This window comes from Anopheles funestus, chromosome 3RL (assembly GCF_943734845.2).
Source record: "Anopheles funestus chromosome 3RL, idAnoFuneDA-416_04, whole genome shotgun sequence".
In the NCBI taxonomy this organism is placed as follows: domain Eukaryota; kingdom Metazoa; phylum Arthropoda; class Insecta; order Diptera; family Culicidae; genus Anopheles; species Anopheles funestus.
The window spans coordinates 81,122,364-81,148,052 of record NC_064599.1 but is presented as its reverse complement, the minus strand read 5'-3'; the positions used below and the strand labels follow the sequence as shown (position 1 = coordinate 81,148,052).

At 42.6% G+C, this 25,689-nt stretch overlaps 1 protein-coding gene across 20 annotated transcripts in view; it reads right to left on the bottom strand.

Annotated features, from left to right (window-relative positions):
• The window catches only part of LOC125768057 (protein muscleblind), a 333,799-nt gene that overhangs the window by 273,371 nt on the left and 34,739 nt on the right, over window positions 1-25,689 (bottom strand). For 11 of the 20 annotated variants that reach the window (XR_007418844.1, XR_007418845.1, XM_049435208.1 and 8 more), the window contains exons 1-2: window positions 25,388-25,525; window positions 23,570-23,956 (exon numbers count right to left, since the gene is read on the bottom strand). The exons of 3 other annotated variants lie outside the window; for them this stretch is intronic. The gene's annotated coding sequence lies outside the window, so the exon portion shown is untranslated. 6 more of the 20 variants (XM_049435212.1, XM_049435210.1, XM_049435213.1 and 3 more) reach the window with 6 other exon arrangements.

The window sequence follows — 25,689 nt, the reverse complement described above, 5'->3', positions numbered from 1 at the left end:
GAGATGAGTTTTGAGCGCAAAAAAGACTTCCTTTGCGGAAAAATCAAGCCGTTAACTGCTACTGACTGTCTGCAGATGATACTGTACACTTATGCAGTAACTAGTTCTTTTGTTGAAAGAGAACCATAAAAACGTTTCGTTTACTCAAACCATCCACTCCGTGTAAGAATTATACATACTCATGTACATGTAAAGGATCGATCTTTACAATTCATTTCCTTCACCTAAAATCATGGCAAATCCGCTGTGCGACATATTTGAAACGCCATGTGGAAGTCGTCCAACAATGGTGCCTCCTCCTCGCTTCCAGCTGCTCCGATTAGCATCTCCCGGTGTTCCGCGTTGGCCGATGGGACGGGGTTTTCTGTCAACAAAGGATGATGTCGACGATTTTTGAAACACCATCTCGGTCTGCAAACGAGCAAACAAAACTGCGATCCGTTTCATCAGGATGGCTCCACTGTGCAAGGGAGTGTGTTCCATCTCCTAGCCATAGAATCAGAAAGTCACGAACGTTTCGGACTGGAAACCCGTGCGGGTAACCCGGCCATAGAAACAGTAAGCTTACAAGCGCGAACAATATGGAACAGAAATAATCACTACAGCAAACTGTGAGGGATACTACTCCAGCCCAGATGAAGAACTGTACCGAGTGAACTGCACCACTCGGTGGCTTGGTGGACCTCAAGCTAACCGAACGAACCGGGAACTGTGACCGGGAAATGTCGATAGGAAATGGCGTATAATTGTTCTGACATTTTGCCCGAAGAACCTTTTCTCGCTCAGGTATCACAGGTGGAAGGCATGGGAAGAACGGGAATGACTTGGAAAGCGTGAATTGCAAAACTGGGTTAAATCATACACCCATTCGCAACGGTTCAAAAGCGCCAACTTCAAACCCGTGGTAAGGTTGGACGAAGGAGTCCCAGTCCCAAACGGGTTGTGCTCCGGATGACATCCAGACATACACACACAGACCCGACCAAGGTTCGTAGGGAGACCGAGCAGAGTACTCTTGACTTTGCTGGATGCCCATGAAGAGAAAGTTTAACAAACGGACTAAGCACACCGTAGGCTGTAGGTGGCACGGCAGCTAGTCGTTGCTACTACAGCAAGGGCTTTTTGGAGTTATGATTCGTCATCGTACCAACGTCATCCAGCGAGTGAGAAAGAGTAAATAGCTCAAGCGGCATTGTTAGCTAGAGCTCTTTGCCGTTTGTTAGCGCATTGTGCCGTGTCATCTGTCCCAAGAAAATCGTGTCCCATCGTAAGACATTCCTACCCAATGTGCGGCAACTATACAAAAGCAACCAATTGGTAGGATGAGGTACCTTCAAAGAATTTGCCGTTTGTCACAAATCATCGTTTATGGTCTTCTTTAAATTTAGGTCAAAAAGTAACTGACTGTGTGACTGTAAGCATTCATACATAAATTTGATTTTTAACACCATTCTTAATGTATATTCCAGAATTCCACAGAAATTCCACTCAGAGCCACTGCCAAAATGATCATTATTTATAAACATGAAATGCTTCGGTGACCATTGCTGAATGTGTTTCTCCATCGATTTTCAAGCAAGAGTGTGGTGGAACTTTCTCCACCCAAATATGGTATCTCACCGGGAGGACATTTAATTTAAGTCCATGAGAAGGGAAACGAACCAACGATCTAGAACCAACCGCTAAAATGTTTACCATCAATCGTGGGATCAGGAATTGGGCGAGAAAACCATTACAAGCTCTCAAAGTGCTCGCTGTGTAATAATTCTTTCTCTCCCTTTTGCCAGAAAAAAGCCTCCTCCTCCTTCTCCTCTGGTTTGAAAGTTTCATTACCACAGTTTAAGAAATGCAAAAACTGGGAGTCCTCACTTTCTGAATCAGTTTAAACAACAACCGATTTGCATAGCATTCCATTAACCAGACTTTGCGCTTGGTTGTGAGTGTTTATTCAATTCTCCACCACCGACCATCAACTTATGCTAATGCTTCTTGTCTTTCACCCCGTTTCATCACCCAGAAACAACACCGCGATGGTTTTCAACAAAAACCTCTTCATTCTTTACCCTACCCTTACTGCTGGGCTTGTTAAATAAAAGCGCGCCAAACAAGCCGCTTCTACAGCACCACACGCTACATGAATAAGTCGCAAATCGATCGATCCATTTGGTCCGTTTTGCGAATTATTTGCCAACACACACCGAACTAATGGTGTGTTAGTCACTTCGCAAAACGTGCGAGAGAGAGAGAGAAAACACACACAATAAGCATGTCCAAAAGGAAACCTTTTTTCACCGCACAGTGCTTAAAACACGTCATTTTGTTTGATTTTCTACCGATATATCCGTACCGTGACACACCTCTCACACACGCGAAACCTATCATCACCTTGGGATTTTCGAGCGGCATGACTCTACTGCGAGGAGGGTGAGGTTGAGTTTTCCCTGCACCAATACGGCCGGGATATTGAAGCGTAAAATATATCCGCAGAGACTCGCATGTACTGGCCCACAGGGTCTACCCAATACCGAAAGGAAAAATACGTCAAGAGTTAGCACTAGTGAGAGTTTGGCGTGTAGGCCCGTTTGGGTCCCGGACAGGCTAGACCGGGTGGCTAGAGTTTGGGTTGGGTACTCCGACCCATTCGTGCTAGTTATCGGTTTAACACCGCACCATATAACTGAAGGTCTCCGTTGCGTGCTACGTTACGTCTAAAGTCACTTCAGGGAGGGGATTTGAGTTTTTCAAGGTTTTCCACTTTAATTGCTTTCACTTGACGCTGTGAATGCGTAGCACAGAGATGGAAAAATAAATAAAACAAACGTTCTGATAAGGTCTACCAAAGCAGATGATCCAAATGAAGCAATAGTCCTTCCCTAGTAAGAGAACCACTTACACAACAACTTCTTCAAAAAAGGTAAACAAACAGTGTCCAAATGCTAATCTCGTCCCAACAACCTACACCCAGAAGGAGAGGGAATGATATTTACGTTAAGATCAAGAGATACTCCACTGCAGACCATTTGTTAATCGCAACCTTTGCACGATCGTGACCAACCGTCCCATTAGACCACAAATCTCCAAACAAAAAACCTTCCAAAATGCAATCACTTTCGCCCACACGCGCCATTTTCCCCCCTTCGCAGGAAACGTCGAGCAGGCTCAACACCATAATTGGAGTTGTGCTCCACTAACTTCCCTCCCCCCTAAAAAATCAGACACGCATGCAGCACAGAAACAGCTGCATCACGCTACGAACCGACCAAGAAACATGGTCAAAGCAACTCCACCAATATCGATGAACAGTTGAAGACTTTCGGTTCCCCTCGCCCAAAATGTAGGCGCTGTAGGATGGCACACAGCGGAGGTTATTTATGCTGGTGACTTCTAGCATTAATCATGCCGAAAATTGAACCAAACCGACATGCGAAGGACGGAAGACGCCAGCACCAGACAGGTGTGCGTGGGCCGGAACACCCGCTAATAGCATGCGATGATCAATGGAAACGTTTCGAAGCGTACCAAACAGACAGTGAGCGTTTGTGATTATGGCTTTTGGGAGCGCACAATTTTAGACGCCCTATTTCAAGCGTCGGGAATCGGCCCTTTCCGACGGGCGTAGGTGTACTGCGCACCTACACCCTTTTTTGCGCCCTGAAGCAAAACAAAAACAAAGATCACCTTCGGAAGGTGGTAATTGATGGAAGGATCAACGCAGTGTGAAGCTTATTAGAACAGTGCGATATATAGCACGCCTCAAGGAAACAAGCAAATACGTTCAGGTAAATCACACACCTTAACCATTTACAATCAACCCCTCTATTCATGCCGAACAATTATACACCGTCTTCTAATCAATCACCACGAAACAATGTGTCCACGGGGTCCCTTTTACTTCCAACGTGCCAACTTGATACTTTCGAAACGTTTCGAAGGGTGTTGGCGTTACTCGCTACTTGGGTTTAACAAAACGCATTTAGCAAAGAGACATAAATTAAAGTCAGCCAAGTGGAAAGCTACACCGCATAGCTGCACAGTTTGCACGAGGTTTCTGCTTGTTGTTTTTTTTTGTTCTCTCTCTCTCTACTACCTAACCAACCACTACAGTGTAAACCCGAGGAAATTGTCACCCTTCTCCATGTACTTCTTCTTCAAGAAAACCCCAACAAGAACATGGAGCACGTTCTTATAACTGGTGAAGGTTATTCTGCTTGCGATTGGATTCGCTCGATTGTCAATGAGCTTCTCGATGGAGGTATATGCAGATGGGAAAAGATTTTCCATCGAGCAAACCGTGCACATGGGCGGATGGGTCTGACTAATCCAACACGGACAAACAGACGGACCAACATCGTCAAACTCAGTCGGCCAATCTTCGTGTCGGTGTATACAGCACACTGTCGGCACAGTGCAATAATAAGCATTGTAAATGAATGGTAATTAAATTTGCATGAAAACATATTGAAAATATATGTTAATGTGTTTTGACGCGCGTGCAAGACCTTCACACAACAGTTCTCGATGCCGGTAAAGTTTTCCAGCACCGGGTAAAACGTCAGCCCCCCCTTCGTGAGTGTGTTTGTGTAGGGCGGGAAAAACGTTTGTAAAAAAAAGAGTAAAAACAAAACACTACATCCACCGCTTGACAGAAGAAACAATGGATAAAAGCCTTCTCCCGGCTTTACCATTCATTCCTCGATGAGATCTTTCGGTGCCGGGTTAAAGCATTTAAAAGAGCATAGAAGTTCGTTGACGTGCGACAAGGCAAAACTGTGCTGAATCGATTTTCCATCCATTGATTTTCCACCAGCGCGTCCTCGTGTGCTCTCGAAACTGTACAGTAGCGTAGCACGGTTAAAAGTTTCACTATAATTGATTCTTGAAATGTGACTTTTGCAAAATGGGTTTACTTGTTTTAAGAAATGGCTTTTCGCTCACCCGCCCCCAAAAACTCTATCCCGTCTACAGTTTGGGGGGGGAAAGGAATAAAATGCCCAATTTGCACACAACGAGTATTGGAGTTGTTTAATGAAGAAATGGGTGGGCAATAATGGAAAACTTCTCTCTTTCAACACTTTCGGAGCGAAAGGATACTATCATTCGCTTTTCCCGACCCCTAAAAGTTGAAATTATTGTTCTGTGGATTAAGATAATATTTGTGTTGCAGCGATAAAACACAATTTAGGGTAAAAAGGCCATGCTTTTTCATGGTGAAGTTGAGATTTTTGACCCATACATACACCCGTCAGCAGTCAAACACTCGCGCAAATTGACTATTAAGTCACCTTGTCAATATCCCTTTTCGAACTTAACCAGTTTGAACCCCAGGTTTCAAAACGTGTGGAAAATCATTCGGATTTCCCTTCTTTTTTGTCAGAGGAATCAAATCAAACCCTTGCAATACTAAATTTGTTTGTGGGTTAAAATTCCAAATGGAACAATATACCATTACAAAACACACCAGTACGAATATGAAGTGTCTAATTGCCTGCTCAAATGGCAGCATTGATGTGTGCGCTTCCCAGCAAAACACCGGAAAAGCTGCACACGGAAAAAGTTAGGAAGAAACGCCTGTCCGTTTGTGTGCCTTCCGAGAGAAAAATAATCAAACTAAACTAAATCAAAACCACCGGCCACATGCATGAAACTCGATTCGTGCAATTTGCATGTGTGTGTATGTGGGGGTGTACATAACGCTTTTGGATAGTTGGAAAGTGTGGTTGGAAAATCTCACCTAACTGCTACTACTGACCGGACCTGAAACACGATTGAGATGAAAACTGAACTGCCCGAAGAGGGTGGAAATAGAGGAGAAAATATATACAAAACCTACCAAAACAAATTCACTCTCATTTCACAACCTTCCCGTTTTCCCCTGGACTCCGCACACACACACCCACCCATATGTTATGACATTGTGGTCACAACTTTTTGCCATTCTAGGCTAGCAGCGACACATTCGACACCGGGTCAAACTTGCATCCATCAAACATACAGGCAAACGTCCCTCGTGCTGGGAAGGTGCGCGAAAGGGGACGATTTTTCCGACACCGTTTTGACTTTCATTTTTCGACATCAGCAAACGACAAACAACAAACAAACTCTGGTGCACGGTGTCCGGTTTTTTGGGGTGACGTCTGATGATGATGATGATGATGATCGTAAACTGATTCTGTGCCGTGGGACGTTACATCGGCACAGCGGCAGAAGCAGGCAGCAGTAGCGATCTGTAATTCAAATTAGACTCCATGCCAAACGCTGTTCTGTGGAGTACACACTGCAACTACATATTTTTATACCAACACAAATACGACTCGGACGGTTGGATTTTGGGCACAGGAGGAATCGATGTGGCGAATGCTCTTTAGAATGAAAAAAAACACCAACTATCTCAACACTATCCGGTCCACACTCGGTCCATCAAACCGGGTAGTTCCAAGCGTACAATACGGTGCACTTATTTTAGGCCACCGTCCAACCGTTGGGTCAGTTCCAAGCGAACGAACTGGGAAGGCGAAAAGTGCCAAAATTTAACCAAAAACTTGGTCACCGAACTTGTGCTGAATATGGAGCATTCCCAAACGATCTTTCGCTACAAATAGACAAACCCCTCAGACCCGATACGAAGGGTGAAGAAATAATTTTACTTTTTAATTCTAGACCACCTCTCTGTCCGTGTTTCTGTTTTTTTTTTGCGAATATCTTTACATCTCCTCAACAACACCGTTTACTTTTGTCCTTAATTTCGTACCGATTGCGAGACTAGCAGCACACAATAAAACAAGACAAACTCTCCCAATTCCTGGCGATATGTTGTCGAAGCCTTACTTCAGCAAAAAAAAAAAACAGGATTGGCTGCCCAAGATATCGATCCGAGTAAAAATTGAATTCTTCCTTTTTGGACAAGCGAGCGACGACGAAAAAAGGAAAAATCCCCCCCGCTCAGCACATGATGACAGACATTTTGGAAGTTTATATATGTAAGTGTAAACCGGACAAAAAGCTGCACAACCAGAACAAAAAAAAAAATAAACAAAACGCTGAATCAAGAAAACGGGGACATTTGTACCCCTTTTTTACGTATGGAGACAGTGTCCATATCGCCGTCCTGGAACTCCTTGGAATTTTTGGTGCCGGGAATCCGAAAAATGTCACGTAATTTATTGTGTGCGAGCGGACGCAAAATTTATCGCTTCTCCCTGTTTTTTTTCTGCTTGTTCTTCGCCACACTAGTGGGCCGGGCATCCCATGCCTGCATGTATGTGTGTTGACACAGTCCAAAAATCTGAAGATTTGCCGGCAAAAAAAAGAACGGTGTAAGCCCGCGGGAAGGCGTCGTTGACGTAATAAATGAAGAGGGATAACTTACACCCCTTTGAGCAGGGCAGGCCATTATGCGCTTGAGCCGTCCTTGCTAGCACCCTCCCCGTCTATTAATCGTCTTCATTCGTATCCCTTCCCCGAAGGCTGGATAGGAAGTGGAATTAAAATCACTTTAAGGTCCTAGAAACGGGCCAATCGTCCCGTTTAAAGATGAAAAGCACCTCAGGCTTTTGAGCCCTGTTTGCTGCTACGTCTACGCCACTGTAAAAGGGCGTGTTCATTTTGGGGTGTTTAGGTGAGTTCAAGGACGTGCACACTCCTTGTGCGTACTACGGTAGCAGTTTCAGTGGGCATGCAACGTGCAAATGAAATATACAAGAAACAATAGATTTTGCTGTTTTCTATGAAAAAAAAACACATCCACACACCCCAAGGCAAGGAATCGATGGCAACTGCTTTCAACTCAAAGGCAAACAAAACAACCATTGCTACCACTTACAACACTGTTCCTGATGAGTGAATAGAACCCTTTTAGCCTACCTTTCAACCATTAAAACAAAGCCTTCGGGGCAATATTGGAAGGTCCTTCAGGATACGCACTCACAGCTCACGTCAATCAAAAAAACGATGCTAAAAGAATTGATGTACGCATGCAATACAGAAAAGCGAGGGTTTACGCATCCCGATCGCAGGGAGTCAATTGCCCGGGTAACGACACACATATTGAAAATGCGCGCATCGAGTTTATTTTCCCGCTGCGTTGATTTTGGAGCAAAGCAAATATTCAAACCGTTTCAAAAACAGGACCGTGATAAATTATGTAAATCGCTTTCCGATGGGGTACACGCATATCGTTTAGAGTGATCTCTTTAAAACTGAAGAAAACCGCTGTCAAAGCAACTTGGAACTGGTACGGGCGCGATGGCAATAAGTAAAAGCGAACCTGCTTTAAATCCTTGATCCGCTTTTCTTCGAAGGATGGAGAACACAATTTGCTGGTCACAGATGGTTTTTCATTTTCTTCCGCTTGTTCGAGACCACCAGCCGCCCCAAACTTGACCACGAACACTGATCCTATCTAACGAAGCATATTTGGAGCAGTCGTGCAGCGTACTCTTGCGAGCACTGGTACTGAGACTTTGGATGGGATTGTGGAGGAGGAAGGGCAAAAATTTCATAAAACCCATACTACCCGTCCTCCACACATAGCTCGTGGTTCATTGAGCTTTATCTGGAGTAGTATAACGCGCCCGCGCTAACCATCATCACCGTCATCATCATCCCAGATGATGGGTGTTTGGAAGAGTACTCCCGGCGGGATATACCGAGATATTGGAATAAATTTTGCACAAACATGCACTCCACGCTGCAAGTCGCTCTATTTCCGAAGGAACGGAAACCCGAAAGACAAACAATCCACCGTAAAACCTACGCCATACAGTGTGTCCAGGACTAGGTAGCAGAAGGATATTTTTCATTTTGTACAAAAAAATTAAATTTCACCACATCCATCTACCTCGCACAAGTTGCCCAGTGCCGGTGCCATCCGTAGCGTAAGGGTAACAACTGTTAGACAACATAAATGTATTCATAGCGTACCCCTCTACTCCTTTTTCCTTCTGTTTCCGTTTTTTGGTGCACTGTCAGGATTTGGGGTTTTTCGAAGCTGGACAGAGACTATCGCCGGTTCTATCATATGATGTGGGAAGGATCAGCGGATCAGCCGCTTATTAGCCCTTTTTTCCCTACCGACGATGACGGGCACGATGATGTCGGCTAAGCGCCTCCGGCCAGCCAAAGATCCAGACTCTGTGTCAAAAGGGCGAAATTCTCCGGAGTCAGCCCTTTCCACTGGATGCCAATTCGACCACGACGAATCTCCAACAGCTGGGGTCTTCGGTTTGCTTCCGGTAGTGTGAACGTGAAGACCCAGAACCGAACCCATTCCAATGGAAGATGTTGAAGTGGAAATGGAAACGCCAAAGCTCCAGATATAGAGTTTGTGGAACTCTGTTTCGAATTTGACTACGAGCTTGTTTCGGCTGACTCGGGCCTAGGATTTGCTTGTGAGTATGTTGCTGAGCCATCACAAAACCTCGTTGAATCTTCGACTTTGACTTTTATCCTCTTTTCCTTTCAATCTTGCCCCTCCATTGGCACGAACAAGGACCCAAGTTTGATTATCTTGGTTTTGGCACGTTCTAAAGCTCAACAACAACAAAAATATAATGCTCGTCTCATGTTCATATTTAAACCCCGGAAAAAGTATCCTTCGTTCCGAACAACATTTCACCCGCGTGTCTAAGGGTGTGTGAGTGTTTTCCTTTTTTTTTCAATTTTTGGAGTCACTCTTCACTAACGACTCTTTCGCTCACCACCTACCAGACAGTAGAGAAAGTGTTGAAGTTTAATTAGTGGCATAATGTTTTCATTAGGGATATAAAGTGACTATTTTTATGATACCGAAACCTCATCGTGACCGGACCACTTTTTCCTACGTGTGAGAGGCCACATGTGGGGGTTGTACACAGAGCGTGTACATGTGCCGTCATAACCGCAACACCCCGGTATAACCTGAGAGGTTATATCCGATGTTCATAAACGCAGCTGGGGGGCGCTCGTTTGACCGTGACGCGCTCGGACAGCGTCGCTAAATCGGTTTCGAAAATTTTTCGAGCAATTTCGGTGCAAAGTGCTATCGTTCGTAGCTTCCTTTCACCGTCCTTTTTGTGATCGAATCGCTGAAATGCATTCCAATGTTTTTTTACCAAACGATAGAAATCGGTTAAAGGTTTTGTTTTCTTTTGTTTCTATCTCTCATTAACAACTTTTTATCGATAATAGTTTTGTAAAATTTAAAAGTAATGGAACGAGCTTTTTTGAGTGCACTTTATAAATTAAAAATGAACATGATCAAAAGCAAAGCGTAGAAAACGAAATTGAATGCAATAAATAATATAATTGATAATAACTTCTCTAATGTGAAATAAAAAAGTTCAACAAACTACAAAAAACAAGATAATTGAATAATCTGTTTTTTGAACAAATTATAATTTTCACGTCTGTTTTTATTTTTCTCGAATTATTTTGACAAATTTGTGAGTGTCAATCAGTTTTTAAACTTAAATTCTATGGAGTCTCATTAGTTGGCCGAACATTGATCAATTATTTTAAACAGTCTTGTACACACCTTAAAAGGCAAACATACTTAATGAAGAAAATTTATGAACGACCCAACCATCACCCATTCCCTTCTCTGATGTAATTGGCTATAATCAAATCATCATTAATTGTTAACCAATATGCACCCATACCGCCGAAAACGCAGAAGCGTTGTGAAGGTGCGGTGAAAGAGTTTAAAAACTAACCCGAAATGATGATCTTCCTCTTCGCACCTGGCCACAACTCGGTATGCTCATAATTTTCGTGGCAGATTGGCTACGGATTGAATCATTATAATTAAACCTTTATTCACCGTAAGGGGTCTCTTTCTCGCTCTCGCGCGTGTCTTTTTATTTGCCTTTTTCAAACATTTTCCTTTTCCACCAGCAAGTGCTTATGAAAAGCATAACGTAATATTGTACGCACCTATCGCCACACTTTTTTCTGTTTGGCAAGAAGAAGAAAAAAAAACTAAATGAAATGGTGCATTTCGCGGTCGAGTGGAAACGATGGAAAAATCGATCAGCGTGTATCGATTACAACACTACTTAGTGTGCTGTTTGTTTGTGCCTTGTTGTTTTGGGTAAAGCGAATGGTATTTAGTTTAGTTTAGTTTAATTAATCGCAACCGGTACCAATTACAACAAGCACATCTAATCTAACAAGGCTTCAATTAAACATTCTATAATATTTTTCTTTTCTTAACTTTGTGTTCCACAATCGCAAACAAACAAATGCTCCAACGAAAGCCGTGAAAAATGTACTTGATAACGATCCGGGTAGTTCCAACCCTTGGTTAAACGAGCAAAGAAAAAAAAAACAAGACCTCACTTCAAATCACCTTCCATGTTTCGCAATGAATGGAAACCGAATCCGGAGCCGGGCGGAAATTAACGCTCCAACATTGGAAGCTCCATCAAAAAAACCTTTATCCAAAAAAAAGCACCACTCAGTTACACCAATTTTCGGATATGGAACCACCATTAACCCGGCGCGGGGAACCTTTTGTTGTTCGTGAATATTTCGGTGAGAGGGACTCTACCCAATACACAATATAAAACAACAAACAAAAAAAACAGACTTATACCCCATATTCAGTCTGTTGGGCGGTAATAATCGTCACCTGTGAAAAGTTCACTTCTTTCGTTCTCCTTTCGGTTGGTTGGCTTCTATTTGTGAATGTTTGGTGTTGTTATTTCCACAATTTCCTCTCCTACGAGTTCCCTTTCGCCTCCCCCCGCCTTCAACACGCGGTTTTGATGACTCTCACTTTTATGTAGTTATTTTTCGTCTTCTTCTCTACGGCTGCTGCGTAATGTTTTGCAGCTCCGTTTGGTGGGAAATATTCTAGCGAAATAAACGAACTTTCGCTTTCGTACAACCAATTTTTTGGAAGGGAGTCCATTTTTCTCCCGATGCTGGTTATGTTTTTTTGGAGTTGTTTTTTGTATGTTTTTGATGAATTTTTTTGCCTTGATCGTTTTGCTGGACAAAAGTTTTCCTTCTTTGTTGCAAGCAAACAACAATGATAAATTATTGTATAAATAGTATAAGAAAGAAAATAGGCTAAGCGGGCAATAACTCAATATTGTTTTTTTTTTCAAATGATTAAAGAGAATAAAAATAAAGTATTTGGTCTCGATGCCCAATAAATCCTTAATCTATAAAAAAATATCACCATAACTCAGAAAATAAAACCAACCCGACCCCTTCTTTAATTATAACAAATGTAATTTTATAATAATAATTAATTTCATCCACTAATAATTTGTCACCTTTAACCACTCCTTAAGATTTCATTTGCAAACTGCTTGATATTTTATTCCAAGGTTGCTACAAAATTGCGTCCAACAACCGGTTCAAATGTTTCCCCCGAAAAAAACTACCTTCCTCCCATGCCACGACGCTATCCCGATGACTCGTGCCGTGAAGTGTTTCAGTGGAACACAAACGGTACACAGTGCAAAACCCGAAACCCAAATGATCATTCCAGCGGAATATTGTACATTTTCGCGAAACTTAATCCACCAGCTAGCGGGGTCCAACGGTGTTGTGGGTTGGTTGGTGTGGCGATGCAAAAAACGTCCCAAAACGCACAAGGTTAACCCAACCGTCAAACGCCAACCGAACCGTGCAGCGTGAAAGAGGGGCTAAGACATAGGCATGACAAAGTGATTAACTGCTTCCCATAAAGGCATTTCGTTTCGAAGGCCTTCGCTACAGTACGGGAACGGTGATAAGCATCAAGAAGGAAGCCCGCACCGAAAACTGCAGCGTCTGGGGCAGTGTCTGCCGGTGCTGCGAGCCCGGGCCGTGTGTGGGAGGCATCCAAAACCTTTCCAGCCGACTAATTGACAATACACCACCTGGAATGGGGCGGTGTGCAAGTGGCAAAGTGAGGCAGACGGGGGGAAGCAAGACAATGCTTTTTCTCACCCGTCAACCCGTGAGTGGTTCGGTCTCGAGCCATTCTAATCCGTAAACAAAACACAAAGACAATCGTCAAAGTTCAATTTATTTTGCTTAACACCAGCAAAAAAAAACAAGATTCTCTGAGATTTTTTTTTCGTACATCTGTTTGCATCATGCATCACTAAAATCCATCAAAACAAACATCGTGCTCGTTCGACCCATTTTAAGTGACAAATAATCGTTCGAAACTAAAATTTTTGCGTTTACCACCACATAAATGTGTGAGCTTTTTTATGCTTCTTTCAAACGTCCCCACCAAACAAGTCATAAATCGCCCCCCAAAAACACATTAAAAGAAACAGTTGCAAAAAAAATCAACAAGCAGTAAAGAAACAATGAAACGCCAAACCGTTCGAAACTTAATGCGAAGCAGTTTTATGTTCATGTAAAAAACCTGTAAGGCTTTTTAGGTGGGGAACACCGGCTCAACAAAAAAATAAAAACCACCCCAACATGTTCATCGTGACGACAAAAAGCACAAAAGTACCACAATACCAACAAAACCTGATCAACTACCCCACTTTAGCAGGCAAAAGGGATGAAGTGACGTACAGTGGGGAGCAAATATATCTTAAAGGTGCAGTTTGCGTTCAACACTGAGCGTGTGTGTTGGTGAGTTCCAAAGTCATCCGGAATGAATAATAATGAACAAAATCAATGCTGACGATGAAAGAGAGCAAAGAAAAAAAACATGCGCAACATGTCCAAGTGTCCCAAACAAGCCCAAAAGGGGTGATCAATTTGGTGGAGAGGGGTGTTGGGTGGGGGAATTGGTCCTTCTTTCCCTTTCTAACGTTCGTCATTACGTTCGCAAACCGGTACCGTTCCAGGGCGGACACAAGGGGTGGTGGCTCTCAATTTTGTGCTCCGATTATGGAGTGAAACTACCGCTTTTGGCGTGGAAAGTCACCTTTAAGCCACGTGGAGGAGAAAGGAGTTTCGGTTCGATGGCGGTTCCACCGACGGGGTGATTGTAAAAGGGATTGCTACAACAAGCAATGCAGGTAAGTAAATTGTACGCTAGCTGAGATGCCGGAAAGGAAAAATTGAACGACTAGTACAGTTGGTTTTGCACCGGAAAGAAAGGTTGTTAAATGTTAATTGGGTAAATTTTTGGTTACAATTTATGTAAGATCAATTTCGATGAACAAAACAAATTTATGAAAAAAAGCCGAAAGACGGGGGAAAAGAATTGAAAACCCCAAAATTAATTATTCATCTCACAAAAGCTACAAGCGTATAGTCTTCGCCCTTTTTTCGCATCACTTGCCAGCGCATATGAATCAACGATCCACATTCGACAAAAAGGGCGAACATTACAAAGAGTTCCTCCCCAAAAATCTAATCCGAAAGTTCACACATGCTGCATCGTGTGTAAAGCATTTAACTCAAATCTCGTCAGAAAATCATTCAACATCTAGCACATAATTGACTTTCCTTTTAGGTTAGGATGTTTTTATGTCTTCGAGAATGAATCTTTTGAATATGTGTGCACACAAAAAAAAAGTAAAATAAATCGACTTCTTCCATCGTATCAGCGAGCGTAGGTGGATTGGCATTTTCAAACATAGCTACACACGAACACACGCGCGCGCGAGATGGTGGCCCATCTTCGTTTTGGAGGTTATATTAATTTAAAAATAAAAACACATCACCGAAATCGTGCCGCAGCGGCATCTAAATATAGTCTGTCCAAAGCAGCACACCACGTGAAGGGGAGCAGATCTTTACTGTTTGGTTTTGCCGCGATCGAATTTTAACGCACACTAACTACGGAGCGCATTTGCAGGAAGCAAATGTTTATGAAAATGTGGAAAATTCAGAGAAAAAAAAGCCAAATTCTCGAACTTCTGCTTGAACTTCTTGCAGTGCGCATAGCACGCACACGCTGGTATGCGTAATGTAATGCGTTAAGGTTGAGATTTTGGCGCTTGCGCCAAGCACTTGTGTGCTGTGTTCTTTTGAAAAGCATCAAAAGGGGGAGTTCGTCTCGAGAAAGGCATTTTTATTAACATACTGTGAAGCGAAAAAAAACGCGACATTAATGCATGGGAACAAGAAGAAAGAAAAAAAAACACACACATTATTCGATGCATTCATGTACGAGCATGTGTAGCTCGTTGAGCGATGCGCGAACACATGTTTGATTACGCAGCAACAGCCCCTAAATGTTACTCCCACCACCCTCTCACCACTAAATTATCAACCCCCTTAGTGAAACATCGCATTTCGATTCAAACAAACGGCAAAAGAAGATATCGCAACCATGTGTGAGTGCGTCGTGAGTGCCGTGAGTTCACTCATATATCCATTACGATCAAAAGACTTCTGCGAAAGCAAGAGTGAGAGCGCACAAGATGATGCTTTTGTTATCGAAACGGGTGCTCGTGCACGAGGGAAGGAAAAGAGAAGAAGAAAAACTATCAACCCCTATCACACAAACACTATCAGCGGTACAAAACGGCGGGGTGGGCATAAATGCGTGCGCGTGCAGCTTTAACTCTCCCTAAAGAAGCGCGTTATTAGAAAATTTGCGCTCAAAACTCGCTTAAAACGCTTCTTATTAAGGGTGAGGAGGAAAATCATGAAAGGTGGAACCTTTTCTTACCACCGTTTTATAATGCACACATACACAAAGCACGTAACACACTACGACAAACGAACATTGTGAGATGATTTATTTATCTTTCCGTGTTTTTTGTTGCGGTTTTTGCGATCGAGCAAACTCGATCATCTCGCTCTCACGCAGAGAGAGCCATCATCAGTGGAATTGAAATCTTCTTACAAGAAATGTCAACATTGTCTGTGTGTGTGTGTGTCAAGTGTCAAAATGGTTTTAAAAATGCATCAAAACAGCTTCAAACGGTAGCGTTGCATAAATTAATGCGTTTCAGATTAAATTAGTCAATGGAAATCATCCGAAAGCAACGCTTAAAATATCACCAGACGTGTTACAGTATGCGTGTTACGACGATAATGCGATTTCCTCGTTCCACACATTCTTGACACGCTTAAAAAAGCCGGTGCGCATGTCTCACGGCGACTAGGAAGGGCAAAATAAACATGCGCAGAAACTGTCGGACGGATTCGTAAAATCGTTTTCTCGAGTATTAGTGAAAGGGTTTAGATTTCATATTCGAAGCAGCTTCACACAAGCAAAAAATAGAAAAAAAACGTTTTCTTCACCCTGTTTCTTTTAGGTTTTTTTTTTTTGGCAAATGCATTCTTCTCCTATCCCCCCTGCAAACAACCCCTTTTTTGTTGTTTTCGTAAAGGTGCTTGAAAGAGAATGAGTTACCCGTGTAACACTCACCGCGCAACCGGGGAGTGCAAAAGTGTGCAAAAGAGAGATCAACGTGCGGATGATCAAGATGGTGGTATAGCGCACCGGCGGCACATGTATGTATTGGCAAAAGACAAATGGCGACTCGTGGGGGTAAATCTGGTGCAGAGAACAAAATAAACCGTAAAGTAAAAGTTTCCTTTTACACCAGACGGTGACCAAACAACGGAACTACTGACATTTTAGACTGGTTTTTTTGTTGTCTCTAAATGAGATGCGAATAAATGAAACAAAACAAGGACAAGGGGTCCGTATTGAAACTCGCGCAACCAGAAAACCAAAAACACATCCAAATATGAAAAGCCACGGCTGAGGTGCCGTTTTTCCTCAACCTCGTGACGATAAAAACACGCCACATAACCCACACGCGTGTGTTTGTGCGTCTCGCGTATACGAGTGTGTAGGAGTGCGGGTGACGAAAAATGGTTTATTATGTGCATTTTTTACTCACGCCTCACTGCCCCAAATAATAAAAAAAAACTCACACACAAAAAAACTTACATTCCCACTCTTTTCCCCGCACTTTGTTGGTCTCTCTTTTGCACTTACAGTAAGACACCAAATGCACACAAACACACGCACGCATCCGAAACGCAGAAAAGGGCAGTAAAAAACCCACCCCGAAGTTGCATATATACCGGTATCTCAGTCTCTTTCTGTTTCGCTTATCGTTGACTCCCTTTACACCGTTCAGACCCGGGAACCGTTGCGGTCCCCAAACGAGATCCCCAAAGGTTGGAAGTTTGGCGAAGGAAACGACATCCAAGACGATCTTGCTCAAAGCAAGCAGTCTCGGTTTTTTGGTGGATCGTTTCCCGGTTTCTTTGTGGTCACCCAAAACTTATTCTCTTTGCTATCGGGTGGGGAGAATCGTATCGAGGGATAAAGAGCAAAGCCTACGGGATTGTGGACACTGAAGCATGATAAGGAAAGAGATAATTTTTCGGAACCCAAACTTTATGTTGGACCGCGTGTAGAACTAAAACTGAATGCCAGAGCGTAAGGCAGTTTAAAATGTTACTAAAGGTTACTGTTATAAAGATTAAGAAATTCATAAATAAAGGTTATACGATACGACAACTGTTCAGTACACTATTTCCATGTATTCTTCCATGTTTCCAAGAGTGCTTAGAAATGACAGTTCCTGGCACGAATTGACGTACGGAGCTCCAAATTGATGAAAGAAAATAGTAAAAGCTTCAATTGAGCTTGGGATTGATTTTAAACGATCTAGGTCAAACATCCGTATTGTTTGCTTATTCGACCACGGACGAGACTCGAACGACCTTCCCCAGTATACTTAACAGCCCGTTAAGTGCTTAACATCTTTAACAAGTACAAACAAAATGCTAAGACTGGGGCTGGGATGAAGTACTTGTAGGAATTCTTTAAAATAATAAAAACAATTGAACGAATAGAGGATGACTCAAGGTAAAATATAAACAAAATCCAACTCACTCACACGTGATACTCACACCGTCACTGGAACTGAACCAGACGCATACAAAACAACACTGCTGATAAAATGCACTTTCTTATCTGTTTTACCTCCCCAACGTATTCCATTACGTTTGTGAAACCGGAAGCAATCCACACCAACACAAATACCGCACAAAAAATACACCTCGTTATCTATAGACCTCCGGTGGTTTGAGGAGCGCACGTAGACGACTGTTAACATTTTTGGCATCAATAGTCCCTTATCTACCGACACGATATTAAATGAAGGTTATGTTTTTTTCTTCTTCTTACAAAATAAAACACGAAACCGATATCAATTTTGGTAAGTTGCAATTTAATTGATTTTACAATTTTTAATACCATTTCAGTGAGCGTGACTTGAGTTTCCGGCATTCGTTTTGACTCCCTTTCCAAAGGTGGAGAAAATACAATTTCGACCGTTCATCCGTGTACCGTGTATCTTGTTTTATTTCATGTTTTAAAAATGCATCAAAAACTCTCACCTTCTTCCGTTCATCGAACGGTCATAAAATCGCACAGCTTTTGTCGGTTGCAGTATGGTTTTTTCCTCCCGTTTTTTCACCCCCATATGAGTAAGATCACTTTAAGAGCCAGTAACCGGTTCGGGATTTTTCGGCAGTGAAAGAAAATTGAGAGCAATTTCTTACCAAACAAACAAAAAAATAAACACGAACGCTACATAGCATAAATGGAAGATCTACGGGAATGCATCTACCGTGGAACCGGGTTCAAACCGGTCTTTTTTCTCCGATTTTCCTCCCCGTATGTCTCGCGATCCAATCGTGGTTTCCTTTTGCGTGAGTTTCACGCGGGCTTTTCAGTCCTGATTTTAGACCCTCTGCAGTGACCTGCAGGACTTAGCAAGACCTGAGGTGAAGTTGAAATGGGTGCGGAAAAAGGTTTTGTTCTTCCTTTCTTTGCTTTCCTGTCCAATTTTTGCGTCCCCGTATGTTTCATGTTGCAAAACATTTTGCTGCTTAATTTGGGGTTTCCTATTTTACTGGTCCCACTATTATTTTTTTTGTTCCTTTCCTCTGTGTGTATGTGTGTGTTTGTGAGTCCTGAAGTTTGTCCATCGATGAGCACCGAAAAACCGGCTGGACATTGAACACCACACAACAACTAAAAAAAAACCTTCAGCATCCTTCTCGCGAAATATACATACAGCCAGCATTAAGCAGGTTTTTGGAAGGTTTGGTTCCCTTCGTTGCTTTTTTTCATTATTCCTGACTTCATCTCGATCGTGTCGACCTCTGATCCTGTTCCCGCAATCAACCCATTTCTTCCTCCGGTCGTACACTGTAGAACACGAAGAGTCCTCGTTTTTTCGCTTTCAACGAACCTCTACCAACGCTGTCTGCCGTGTGTCGTCCCACGTTAAAATCGAACCGGGAGACATCAACGACACGAACGACGACACACGGCCCAGACCAGGAAATAATATCAGACGGTGGAGTTAAAATAAAAAAAGCACATACATAAACCAGACACATCACACAAACTGGTGCTCCAGAAGGGACACACTTTCGCGCATCCGAGAGAAAAAGAGAGAGAGAGATCGAGAGTACCCACACGGATCCCGGCGGGACTTGATTAATGGCCGGTCGGGAGATAGCGACGATGCCATCGCAATTTTCGCACAAATGAACGACTGCAAAATTAACCATACGAAAGGTTTGTTTTTTTGTTCGTTGGATGTGTAGTTTTGTTTTCCTTTTTTTGCCACAAGAGACCTTTCCATCCACGCAAGGGATAATGATTATTTTACCTTTACAGGAAAAAGGGAGGCTTTTTTCCCCTCTATATATTCCCTTTGCACTTAGGAACCGTACAGTTGTCGAAGCGCGTACAGAGCTCGTATTATGAATCATAACGAACGTGGTTCCGAACGAAAAAGGCATAAAATAAAACTATCCCGACAGTTTGGTCATTATTCATCCGATTTTAAAGGATAACTTGTGGCTAGCTTTTGCTCCTTTTTCTTTCTATCTTCCCCCAAAAAAGGGCCGTTAAGTCAACGTTTATCCGCTGTTTTACATTTATCCGCCCGACACGGTGACAGATTTTCGAATTGAACTTTATAGCCCGTTGGAGCGAGCGAAAGCAACTGAAGCTGGAAAGTGAAAGTCTAGTGCTAGCATTTCCCACACTGTATTTTGACTTGGGGAGATTCAAAACGGTGGAACAACCTTTAATGAGAATTTGGTTTATTATTCTTTTATTAAACAATATTATGAAGCAATCTTTTATCCACATTACCTAATGGATGTAATTTTCATGACATGAATTGAATGAAAAAGTTTTACTGAGAACCGACGACCAAACGCAGTCAATTAACGTCCCGCGGCCATGTCTCGCATGTGGACACTCACGTTTACGTCATGTCAACTTTGCCAGAATTTCTGCATTCTAATGAAAATGAAATCAGAAAGCGGAACCGAAACCTACCGAAAACGCTAACTTCCACCGAACAGAGAGATAAAAAAAACCTGTAACAAGAAATGTGGCCGAAATGACGACTTCCCATCAGGGAATGGGACTGGTGACCTTCAGCTGGAGTCACAGACTGGCACATTTGACTGGCCGGTGTCTAAATTATTGTGACAGATTGAGATGTAACTTTACTCGGGAAACAAGCCTGGTGATGGTGTCTTGCGCTGTAGTATATATGCCCGGCTGAATAATCAAACCTGACGCGACATTCGGTGGATTTCATAATGCGCAAAGGAAGCTAAACGTGACGTCAACTTTGTGCGACAGGCTGGCGCAAATGCAATGGAAATGGTTGGCAGAGCTAAATGTTCTTGCTTGCTACGATTTCAAATAAGACGCCCGGAAGACGCAATCCCTCCGGTCAATTAGTGTGATGGAGTTCCTGTTAATCGAAGAAACGGACAAAGCCTGACGCTCCAATTCGTCATCTACCGGAGCAGACGAGTTGTCATTGCTAAAGTGATAAGTAGGTGTACCTGTTAATAGCCGACAGGCGAGCAAAGAGAAAAAAAACCAGGACGCACTGGGACTAAACTCAGCCGCCGGAAGCACCCCCGTTTTCCGCTTTTCAAACTTAATCTTGACGACCAAACGGATGAAGCCCGAAATTAGGTCACCGTTGGAAATGATTAATCGTGAACCGATACAGCTGGCCGATGGTGGTTTGCATCATTAGCTGTGTAAAATCTGTTTCCAGTTCTAAAAATATTCTTCCTACGCTGGTGGTTCGGTTGTTTCGACCATTGGCTAATGTATTTGCATTACAAATCTAAACCAAGTGTGATTAATTCTGACAAGCTGGAAATTGAGGCATGTTTTTGGGGGGTTCAAAAAAAAATGAACATTCATACGCATTTATACGGTCGAAATGGAAAAGTGATGTCGCACGAAACCATCTTTAAGGAGACAGTTCCTGTGCTATAATATCTGATGCATGACCTCGTGAATATCCACAATTTCTGAAAGACTTGAGAGATTGTGAAGAATTGGCTAGATATCGAAAAGTATGAGAAAATGTAGATAATTTAATATTTCTTTGAGGTACTTTACGGGTGCAGATATTGAAGTACTAAGGAGAACTCTGGTGTCTATAACTTCATGGTGTCGAAACTTCAGATGTCTATAACTTCAATAATATTGAATGAAACGACAGATTCGACAAAATCATTGTTGTTGAGAAACGTGTAAAAGTTGCTCAAACTTCAAAGTCGCATTATAAAGGAAATTACGACTAGCCCAACATTTTTGAGGAATAACTCAAACTGAATGTGAGATATAGAAAAAGAGAAATACCTCCCAGTTTCCCAATGTTTATAACGACAATGCTCAGAAAGGAATCACCAATCATTGTTCAATTAACTGAAATCGCAGATCTTAGATTAGCAAAGTCATGACGTAAGAATGACGCCAGACGACCCTCGCATGGTCTTTTCTTTCAACGCATCACCAACGTTTTTGTTTCTAATTAACTTTTTCTGAAGCAACCATTTTACCATAAAATGATGCTTAATATTTAGCTATGCAAATTATCTCCGTCTCCTCGGGGTTGCTCTTTTCTGATGGTAACAATATCTACGGAATCAAATATCCGCAAATAACGTATCTTGACAGAAACTTGACAACAACAAAAAACCGCAGAATTGCATTCTCGCGATGGACTGGCTAACCCTCGAAAAGGGGGTTTAGTAATCGGATACCAAGTTCCGTCCGACGTTTTTCGAGGGCATTCTCAGCTAACAGTCGCATCTAACATTCCACCATCTCCTACATCATACAATGCAGACACACACAACAAGAAAAAAACCCCTTTCCACACACAAAACTTATAAACAAAAGGAAACGCGAACACGCGGTCAAAAACACATCTACCGGGGGTCTTTGTATGCCATCGGTTTGTCGTTTTGCGTTTTCAGTTTCATTTCCTTTTTGGGTTTTTAGCTCTTCTATTTGCGTCCTCCTCCAACGAAAGCATCCAGCCACAAGCCGGAGAACTAGCATAAGCATGAGAATATGTTGGCCGGCACACACAATATGCGAGCGCATCATGTTTGATTTCCCTTTCGTTTCGTGGCCCACATGCCGGCTTTTCCACCGAACCGTTCGCTAAAACCGGGCTTCATGTCTCGTTCATTTCGTTTGGTAAGCGTTTTTTTCTTGTTGTTGTTGTTGAGTGCTTTTGATCCGGTTGCGAGACGACAACCGGAGATCGTAAGACGCTGACAGTGGATTAGAAAACGGAGACGGCAACGTTGCCCTGAAGGTTAGAGGGGTGAGAACCCGTATTGGTGTGGTGTGGTGTTGAGGTGCGTGATCGAGACCGCTATAAAAGCGCGTAAATTCAATGCTGCACTAAAACATTCACAAACACAAAAGCAGCGTGGACAGTTGGGTAAGGTTCGTACCATTACAACTTCACACGTTGGTTAGCGACGAGTAAGAAAACTGTCTCCGTAACGGTTGGGCGACAGGCGAAAGGTGAGTTTTTGGGTGGTCAAATCATTTCCTTCCCCCGGGTTTCATGTTCCGACCAAAGCCCAGCTGACGGGGAGGGCTGCGCTGTGCGTGAGTGAGTAGAGCTAGAAGGGAACTTGTAGAAGCCGTAGCAAAAACAAACAAAAACCCTCACGCAGAAGACACCACACAGCACACCACGAACACACCCTTACTAGCGGCACCGCATGTCAAATAGCGGTGAGTTTTCGATGGAAAGAAATTCAACCACAAAACCTGAAGGGCAAACAGCGACCGTAGAGCGAAACTTTGTGCGTGGAAGTAAACAGAACCGTTTATCACACCGGCAAACTTCTCGGTCTCGACCATATAATGCTGTTGTCGCACAAACACACGAGAAAACCCGTGGCCCTCATTTTGACGTTTGCTATCGTGTTCCGAGGAGTGTGCGAGCGCTAAATAAAACTCACTCAAAATGTTGCTTTACGGCTGCTCTATGGAGCTCCGGAATGGGGGAGTGTTATATTGCTTTAGGTCATTTCTAATTCGACACCACACGGGGCACGATATTATTACCGATGGAATAATAAAGAAAACGCACTAAGACACGCTCTGAATAAGACCGATCGAAACACCATCGATCGATACGTACAGATAAATAAACAATCGACACTTCAATCGTGCGGCCTATTTCCCGTTACCATTGGCAACAGACATTACGCCAATCTTTACGTATAAAAAATTACACATTTTTACTACAATGTAGTATTGTCGAACAATTTCCACCTCCACAACACCACTAACACTTGAAATATAAAAAAACGCCCCTTTTAATTACGAACTTACCTGATTGATTTTTCCCAGGGATTTCGGGGTTTTCCGGCTCGCCAAAAATTATGCTGCTGGTGTAGAACGTGATTTTCCACAACCGATACGCAACACACAGGACACACGCACACACGTGCTAAGGTTGATCCGCTTTTATTTCTTTCGGCCCCTTGGGGGGTTTTGGGGCGGCAAATATGTTGCACTCGAAAATGCGGCGACGAACCTCGTGTAGCTGATGCACAAATCGTTGTTGTTTCTTTTTTTAATTTTTGTATATGCTTTCTGCTCTCTTTTGAAATGATTAACTTTTTGCTTTTTTTTACTTTCTGTTGTTGTAATACACTCACGCTATTTTCACTATTCGCTTCGACGTAAAGACGATTCAATTTTCACACGATATTACAGCTGCGTTTTATGGGGGTAGTTAAGAAGGGTGTTATGAAAGCGAAAATAAACAACATAATAAGAATGATATTTAAAAAGCAGTAAAATGCTGCAAGGAGATCCTCAAGAAAATTGTTCTTTACAAATTTAAAATTTATCTTGGGAAAACATATTGACAATTTTTTAAAACTTGACTCATCAAATTGTATTTTGAAATCATTTGAGCTGATAAATAAATCAACATAAACATTCGTTTAGTGTAACGAATATATGCATAAATTTATCAAACAAAAACTACATTCGTAGAGAAATATCTTCTCAACAAAATGAATTTTATTCTTTGCAGTAGAAATTGTAAAAATACTTCATCCCTCCAACATCCAATAAATAAAATATTTCCCTGTGATTTGGCTATTCTTCAAAACAGCCTTCAACTTTGGGATTATTTGAAGTTGAATGAATATCGGAAATGTCTTGATGACTTAAGCGCGCGTTTTATTACTGTTGCTTTCCACTTGAAGTTAATTTATAGCCGAATCGTTCACACAAACATTTCCTTAAACTAACAACATACAGCTGATACACAACAAAAAACCAACACTGTAGAACACGTTTTCTGCAAGGATTTCATCTTAATGTCGTCTAACGTATAGAACTCTCAAACCTGAAGTTTACATCACACGCTGTTCAGATCTATGCGAGCAATTCTAGCAAACCTTCTATTCGGATCTTATCAGACGCAAATAGGGGGGGGGGGGGCCGAGACCAATCAGAGAGTACCGGTGTGTTGTCGATGACTTATGAGAAGAAAGAAACTAACGCACACTGGCACTGTAGCGGCTTTGGCGCTATCTTTCACACACTGAACGCGACTTTACACGCGATGACACGCCACGGTCACGACCAGTCAACCCACCTCTCTCGGCTGTTGTATTGGCGCAGCGGGTTTATCTATCTTACTCAAATGTTGTATGTGCGTGTCTTGCCACCCGAGGCAGTGAATTTTCACTTTTCTTCCGGTCCCCCAAAAAAAAAACGCACCCCAACGCGTAATACCGTTAGTCGTTGGGAGGTGTTTCGAAAATTTTCACGCACCTTTCACGCGGTTTTTCTTATTTCTTCCGTTGGCTTTTAGCACAACACGCTTTCCGAGCCGTGCGCCATGAACGTGTTACACCGAGTTCGCACCGAAAAACACTGTTGCAAGGGATGAAAACCTTCGCTTCGGAGCGATTTGGTACCGTATTTGGCGGTCGCGAGAAAATTTTACTGCCAAAGATAACGCCTTTTGCGGGGGTTTGAGCACCGTTTCTTTTTTCTTTTCTTCGCTAAAGCACAAGAAATCACAATTAACTGCTGCTTGTTTTTTTTGTGTTGTATGGGATAGAATGATTTCGACTGTACTGTTGTACAGTTTTCACCAGGATTTATTTTTTTGTTGCTTTTTTTTACATTAATAAGCAATAAGCGGCAAAAATTTCTGCGGGGATGCGAAACAGCGCGACCTTCCGTTAACGTTGTCGCTCGTAGAACTGAATGGAATGAATGTTTTCCACTGCCGACAGACCGCGATACAGCTCGATCGGTGCGCAAAATGAACCCGCTACCCATTCATTCCGGACGGTCCCAGTGAACACGGCTCGGATCAATAAAAACGCCATCCGAACCGGGCCCGAACCGGAGCTGACGGGTTTGGTTGGCTTTACGGGAAAAAGGGGATGAAATTGGAGGAGAAGGGGTTGAGTTTTTACGCA